The sequence below is a fragment of the Python bivittatus genome, unplaced genomic scaffold, assembly GCF_059951505.1.
Source record: "Python bivittatus isolate LINGU-HERP-01145 unplaced genomic scaffold, Pbiv_v1 ctg000410_np1212, whole genome shotgun sequence".
Lineage (NCBI taxonomy): Eukaryota > Metazoa > Chordata > Lepidosauria > Squamata > Pythonidae > Python > Python bivittatus.
This window is the reverse complement of record NW_028277067.1, coordinates 14101708-14108672: the sequence shown is the minus strand read 5'-3', so window position 1 is coordinate 14108672 and position 6965 is coordinate 14101708. Positions and strand designations below refer to the sequence as shown.

Genomic DNA, 6965 nt, shown 5'->3' with positions numbered 1-6965 from the left:
TGGTCATGGAATGGTTATGACACTGAAATAAGGTGGAGCGGGAAGGACATCACCCAAAGCAAAACAGAAGTTTGTAAGGACAAGAGATGTTTCAGTCTTGCTTAGCAGATCCATTGTACAGGAAATTAAAGAGTAACATTTGGTTTTAGTGACACAAAAATGAGGAAATGTGCCTGATACAACTTTTTACATGAGATTGTGTTTCTTCACACGCAGCTGGCTAGGAAGGACTGGTGAGCGATGAGTAAGAAAATCTGTCATTATGACAAGAAAGGGGCTTTTCCTAGTCATATGGCCACAACTTCTCCTTCATACTGCTTAAATATTTCTAACTTCAATATATAATGTTAATTTGACCTATGGATAGATATTGTTCTAAATGTCACATAACAACAATGAAAGCAAACTTCCTTAAGCATATTCCCTTTGTTGACTAAATTAACTATTTTCAAAGTGATAGATCTATAATAGAATACAGTATATTCAAAAGAAGGGCTAAAAAGTTTCATTTTGCCTTTTTGGGATAGAGGACACACCAAAAAAGCTTGGAACAACATGAGTATAGAAAAACTAATAACTATAACTGGTGGTTTAAACTTGAAGAGTTAGCAGCCCAACACTGTCCATGTCTACTTTTTAATAAAAATCAAGAGGTCTTATTCCCCATGTAAAGTGGATATAGAATTACAAGGGTAACCCCTATTCAGATGACTAATGGACTTGGGGGAGCAGGACTGGGATGGGACTTGCTGTATTTGTTGTTATTGTACATCTGATTTTCTGTTTAAAACTACAGGTGTGCAAAGTTTATGAAAAAAATACGTTCTGCATACACACAGGCTTGATTCAAAAGATCAGATTAACAGATGAAGTCAGGAATGAGTGGCTGAGACTGTGCATTTATTTAAACGTGGCTGACATAGTAACAATTGACTGGGTACATACAATACATCTTCTCCAACTTGGCAGCTTCAAATGTGGAAGGCTTTTCCAAGCGGAATGGCCATTAACTATAACCATAAACCTTGTTTACAAACTGCAGCCCCTGAGTTCTCACAACACACTGAGCCAGAACTGAACAAAACACATATAATGGCTTAGCATGAACTGTAAACCAATAAGTTGGCTCTCTCAATCCTATTTTCACATCCTTGTGGCTGTCTGCATAAGGCTATCAAGGGAACACTGCATCCAGCAACTACGGTTTTATTAGATCATTTGATAAACCTTTGAAAGAACAGAAGATTCACCCACAAACCCAAACAGTCTTAGGAATGTCTGCTTTCTCAGAGTTCAGTATTGTTTCCAATTTCTGGATCACTAACAGTCTCTCCTAATTTCTCTCCTATTAAACTTTTCCACACTGACATTGGATGCTACAAACTCTCAACTCCAGTCTAGCAGTATCCCTGCTGTACCTCTTAGAATGAGCAATTAATTAATGTATATTTATCACTTAAGTATGGTTCTCATTTAACTGTACTTATGATTGCAAACGCAGACATCGAACCAGGGCACCAGAAAATCAGTGGATTAGGATCACTGGAGCTAGACCACTCCAGGCTTGAACGCTGCAACCAGTTTTTAAAGGACTGGTGTGAAGTACTAAGGAGGAAGAGAATGCCTTGAAGCACCCAGGAGCTCTCTCTGTGGATGGGGTGAAGCAATACCTTCCGTGAAACTGACTGCTGGACATTTGCGTAGAAGAGGCACACCCAGGAATGCTGCTGGCTGGACTGGGAGTTCCCCTCCTTCCATTACCTGGCTCTCCTCCTCCTCCTCCTCCATGTGATGTTTAGACACACCCACCTTCAGACTTGGACTTTTGGTAGCGCCTGGTTCCACCCAGGAGGCACTCAGTTTTATTCCAACAGTTCCTCTCGCTCTGCTCCCAGTGAGGATGTATCCATGCCTTCATTTATCCCCTTATCAACCACTCATGCTTAGCTTGCCTTTGAACAGTGCAGATCCAGCTTTCTAGTGTGGGCAAGCAAGTGGAATCCAAGAGGAGCGCAGCGCTTCCGCCCAGGTTCCGTTTTCACCCATTCCGCACAGGTGAGTTGGCAGCACGCGGACAGCTACGAAGCAGAACTGGCTTTTCTTTTTAACAGTTTGCTTTCCAAAAATATGTATGCTTTCTTTTTTCTTCCTTGCCTGTTTGGATCTGGCTTTCTCTAGAACAGGGGTTCTTAAGCTGGGGATAATTACAAAGGGGGGGGGGGCGGTAATTTGGGCATATCCTGGGACAATTTGTAATTGCTTGTTTGTGAGTTGAAGATCCAGTGTGGGACAGCCGCTGCTGAGACACTTGCGTAAAACTACAGTCGGGGGGGGGGTGTTAATGACATTATTCGAGACTGGGAAAAGGGGTAATTGGATCAAATAGTTTCTGTTCTAGAGCTTACAGCAGGGGTGGCGGGGATAATCTTATTTTCATCCTCTCCCAATCTTCATATGTAAGTCCTGTTGCTTTTTAGGCAGACTTTTAAGTATGTATATGGCATTTTACCTTATATGTGAAAGGAGTTGATAGCTCACTGGACAGTAACTAAACTGTTAGGACCAGTTTTTCAAGTCCGTTAACTATTTTATAGTTCATGGAAGTGGTAAGCAGTTGGATTGTGCAGGATACTGGATTTGAAGGGCAAAATATGATTTGGAGCATGAGAAGCCACATAACATCTGGTGGAAAACTGTAAAGTAGCCATGCCTTTTCCAGGAATCACAGAGCCCTCCCCTCTATCTTTTATCCAAGGTGTGTAATGATAAAAAAAGAGACTGTTTGTATAGGTTTTGTTTCATTCTTGCTTTGGAGCTATTTTTATTACAGTAAATACACAGCTCTATTTGTGTGTGTATTTGATATATCAAGTGGGAAAACAGGCACATTTTACTGATAAAACCAGTGGCCTCTATATTAAGTCTGCCTACTGTCCTTTCTTCATATACATAACACACTCTTCCTCCAAATCCTATCAAGATAGATTCATTTTTAAATTATTAATTACAAGGTTGGTAACCCTTGCCATCTGAAGATGATCGTTTTCATCTTTATAGGGGAGAGGTCCCCAACCTTTCTGGGCTGAGTGACCACATTGAATGGGAATTCTGAGAACATGACATGGCCACTGGCCCTCAATTGCTGTCATTGTGGGCATGGTGCTAACAAAACATCTAGATTGGTAAGGTTGCTCTACATCAGTGTTTCTCAAACTTGGCAACTTTGTGGACTTCAACTCCCAGAATTCCCCAGCCAGCCATGCTGGCTAGGGAATTCTGGGAGTTGAGGTCCACACATCTTAAAGTTGCTAAATTTGAGAAACACTGCTCTACATCATCCCCACTAACTTCTGAGATTGCTCCCTAATCCCTTAGCCTACTTTTGCCTTTCTTTTCTGGGTGCATGGTTACCCTTCTCACCAAAGCTATTGTTTTTATTTTCTAATTCTACTTCTACAGCCTATGTAACATTCATGTAACACATTTTGGAAACACGATGCTTAAGTTATACTTAAAACTAACACTTTGCAGGATTGTGACTTCCCATTTAATATATTACATTAAAGAATCTTAAATAAAATCAGAAAGGTCATGGAATTTGGTAGGGACCAAAGGAGGTGTTGCTGGGCCTAGGAATGGCACTGGGTGGCCACTGGGTGCCACAGGGTGCCACAGTGGAGACAATGGTTATAGGAGCTTTGTAGGATTTATAGCATGATTTGCAACTTCGCTAGACTTCAGAAAAGTAGAGGGCCAGGGCAAAAAAATAAATGTGATTTAATTTACTATTGTTCTTTACACACAGTCTACCAGATAGTTATTGGATTTGCTACTTTTGACTATAGGACTGTCGAATCCTTCCCAAGGATCTAGGATAATTAAAGATACCATGATATATGTGCCATTCTAAGTAATACAACTTTTTGTAATTGATGAGTTGAGGTTCTATCTGTTCCTATTATGCTTTTCCAGGAATAATAATAATAATAATAATAATAATAATAATAATAATAATAATAATTTAAATTGAAGTTGGTGATTCTTTTGCTGTACCTTGTAAGTCACTCAAGCTCATTATGGGAGACAGTAGCATATAAAATTTCTAAATAAATAACATTTAATGGTTTAATGGTTTCACCCTTTGTCATATGAAAATTACAATTTGGTGGCAATGTTTTGGAAGATTTTGGGGGTGGGCACTGAAAAATGGTTGGGTCTTCAGAGAGCACATTTCAGATCTAAAAGAATATGAAAGTATCTGAAACACTGACAATTTGGAAGGACTTTAGAGATGTTTTCATGTAATTCTAAGCTCTTTTAGCAAAAGACACTCTAGGCCAGTGTGGCATATCCTGAGGGATGCTGGGAATTATGGTTCAGCAACATTTGGAAGGCTGTACAGCGTACCCCCATGTCTAAGATCTATCAGATTAACATTTTAGGTTTTTTGTATGGGAGGAAATTAATTCATGCCAGATTCTTTGAGGTGAACTTTGGGAGTCATCTAAGCAGCAAAATGGCAGGTTTACTTCAGCTTTAATTCCACTGCAACTATTCCTTGGACTGCAATCCTATACATATTTGGTCAGAATTGTATTAGGGTAGCACTATATTTCCAAGGGCTTTCATAAGGAAGTATGCAATTTGAAAACTACTGCATTATCAGTGTGATATTGCAAAGAATTCTGTTGACTCAGATCATGTAGGGCTTGATAAACAGAAAAAGGTGTGGGAGGCTCCAATCTTCCTGGAACGCTCATGTGTGTAAGCAGCATGCATAGAAAGCAAATTATTAACTTACTTTATAAATCTGTGAGGTGGATTCCAAGAGGCTGAAGAACATCTTGTTTTTGTTTCATTTAACAGGACTTTCCGTATGAACTTCAAAATGTGACAATAAGATAGTTGTTTTGCTAATTACCCTTATTTAAGAATTTACGATGAATTGACTCTAGGGAATATAACACCCAAATCTCTTTGGCTGTGCTAAAACCCACTTCCTTTATTAGGACATAGTGTTCTATCATGGCTTACTGAATTTATCCATCATGGTTTACAAATGACAGTGACTAGGTTTGCACAACATGCTAAGCCAGTCCCAGACAAGCTACATTATGGCTTCCTACCCTATCCATAATGTCCTTATCTTAACTTCTTCCCAGAGAATGCAGGGATCAAGCTTCAAGCATTTTAGGTCCCATGCAGTCTTCTGTGTGCACTTGTTAATGAATAATAGAAAAATGCCTCTAGGAGGAAGTTGGCTTCTGTAAGAATCAAGCTCTTTGTATGGGTGTTGTTACGATATGAGTCTGCTGCTCCTGTTTTAATAGGATAGAGAGGGAAATTTCAACAGGTACAACTTTTCTGAAGTCAGTGTTATAATTGTGCTTTCCAAATTCTTATTGATCCCAATGGGGCAAACATGAACACATTTACACCAGGTTTTTTAAGTTGGTCTGAATGTCTCGGAAGGTGCCAAAGAGCTGGGAACACTGAGAAGCCTTGGCATTCTCAATGTTCCCCATCTTCCAGCTTCAGTCCTACCCCTTTGGATCTTCCTTATCTTGCAGTTTCTGGATCAGGACTGGCTTTGGAGGATACCAAGGGGAGAGAGTGGGGGAAAGGATGGCAAAAAGTCAAGGTGGCAAAAAAGGAGTAGAGCTTCAATTGCATGATTGCAGCCGTCATCTTGCCTTTTTTTAAACCCCCTGCCCCAACAGGCACCCTTGGCTGGAATCCTTGCTTCAGAAGTGGGAAACTGAGGATCCTCTTGCTCCGGAGTCACCATGGGATTTAGCGCTAGACCTATAAATCAGACCCATCATTCTAGCACTAAATCACTAAATCACTCAATCAATCAGTAAAGAAGGAAACAATTGGCATAAAATGCACATACGCCAATTAACAGAGTAGAGATAATCATGACCCATTTGGCAAGGACCAGTGCAGTTGAGCATCCATTTGGCGTTGGATCAAGTGGCATGGTTGTCTGCAGGGTGCGGTCAAAGAAGTCAAGCTGGCTGCCACAACTGTGTGATTGAATCCCTGCCTGTTTCTTATGTGTGTTGTGAAGCATATAAAAAACAGGCAAAGCTTCAGTCACAGCTGTGGCTGCCAGCTTGACCTTTCTGACAATACCTTGCAGACATTCTGGTGGCAACTCTATTAAGACTTACCAGGAACTAAGTTCAGCACAAACAGACTGACTTCTGTGTCCACATGCTTTAGCTTAGTTGCCCTGAGAAGGCCTTTTGAAATCATTCATCTCTGTATATCAAAAAACTTCTAGGGGAGGTATGGCAAACTGAAGATGGCTCAGCCAAAGTGGAGCCAATGACCACGGCAAAGACCTAGGAACCAGTGAGTAGAGTTCCTTGGAACCTCTCTGGACAAGGAGAGGCCAAGAGATTGTCCATATGTGCTCCAGACAGCTGCTGCTCACAAGGAGATTGCAGGACAGCAGTTTTGGTAGGTTTGAGCACTGGGAGATGAAGGAATTAGCTGTCTTGCTTACAAGTACAGTAGAGCCTTTTAAAGTTCACAAGCCTCACTTTCTAATCACTTTCAGAAATTGCCTATTAACCATTTTAAAGCTATTAAAGACCTTTGGAATGACAAGTTTGAAAAGTCTTCATTGGGTGAGTTGATCTTCAACTCTGATCAAAAGAAAAATTAATTATAAGCTTAAGAACTTAAAGAATCTGAAATGAACAGTAAAAAGCCAAATAAGATTTTGATCTTAGAAAGTTATAAATGGACTAAGGATCCAGATAAATTTGCCATATTGAAACTTTTACAATAAGACTTTGGAATTAGTTATAAAGAACAGCTTCTCATGGGAAATAGATCTGTTTTGGTTTTTGGAAGACATAACAGAGATAAATAATTTCATGATTTAAAAACTGGACACTAGAGGGAACTAAAGGTTTTAGGCAAAGGAAAAAAATGCAAGCCTATAAAACGCA

The 6965-nt window shown here is 40.0% G+C and overlaps 1 protein-coding gene across 2 annotated transcripts in view; it reads left to right on the top strand.

The window, feature by feature from the left end:
• The first annotated feature begins 1805 nt into the window (after positions 1-1805).
• PRRG2 (proline rich and Gla domain 2) overlaps positions 1806-6965 on the top strand; it is a 29684-nt gene continuing 24524 nt past the window's right edge. The window contains exon 1 of one of the 2 annotated variants that reach the window (XM_015887376.3): positions 1806-2055. The gene's annotated coding sequence lies outside the window, so the exon portion shown is untranslated. The remainder of the gene's footprint in view (positions 2056-6965) is intronic. The other variant, XM_007424134.4, reaches the window with a different exon arrangement.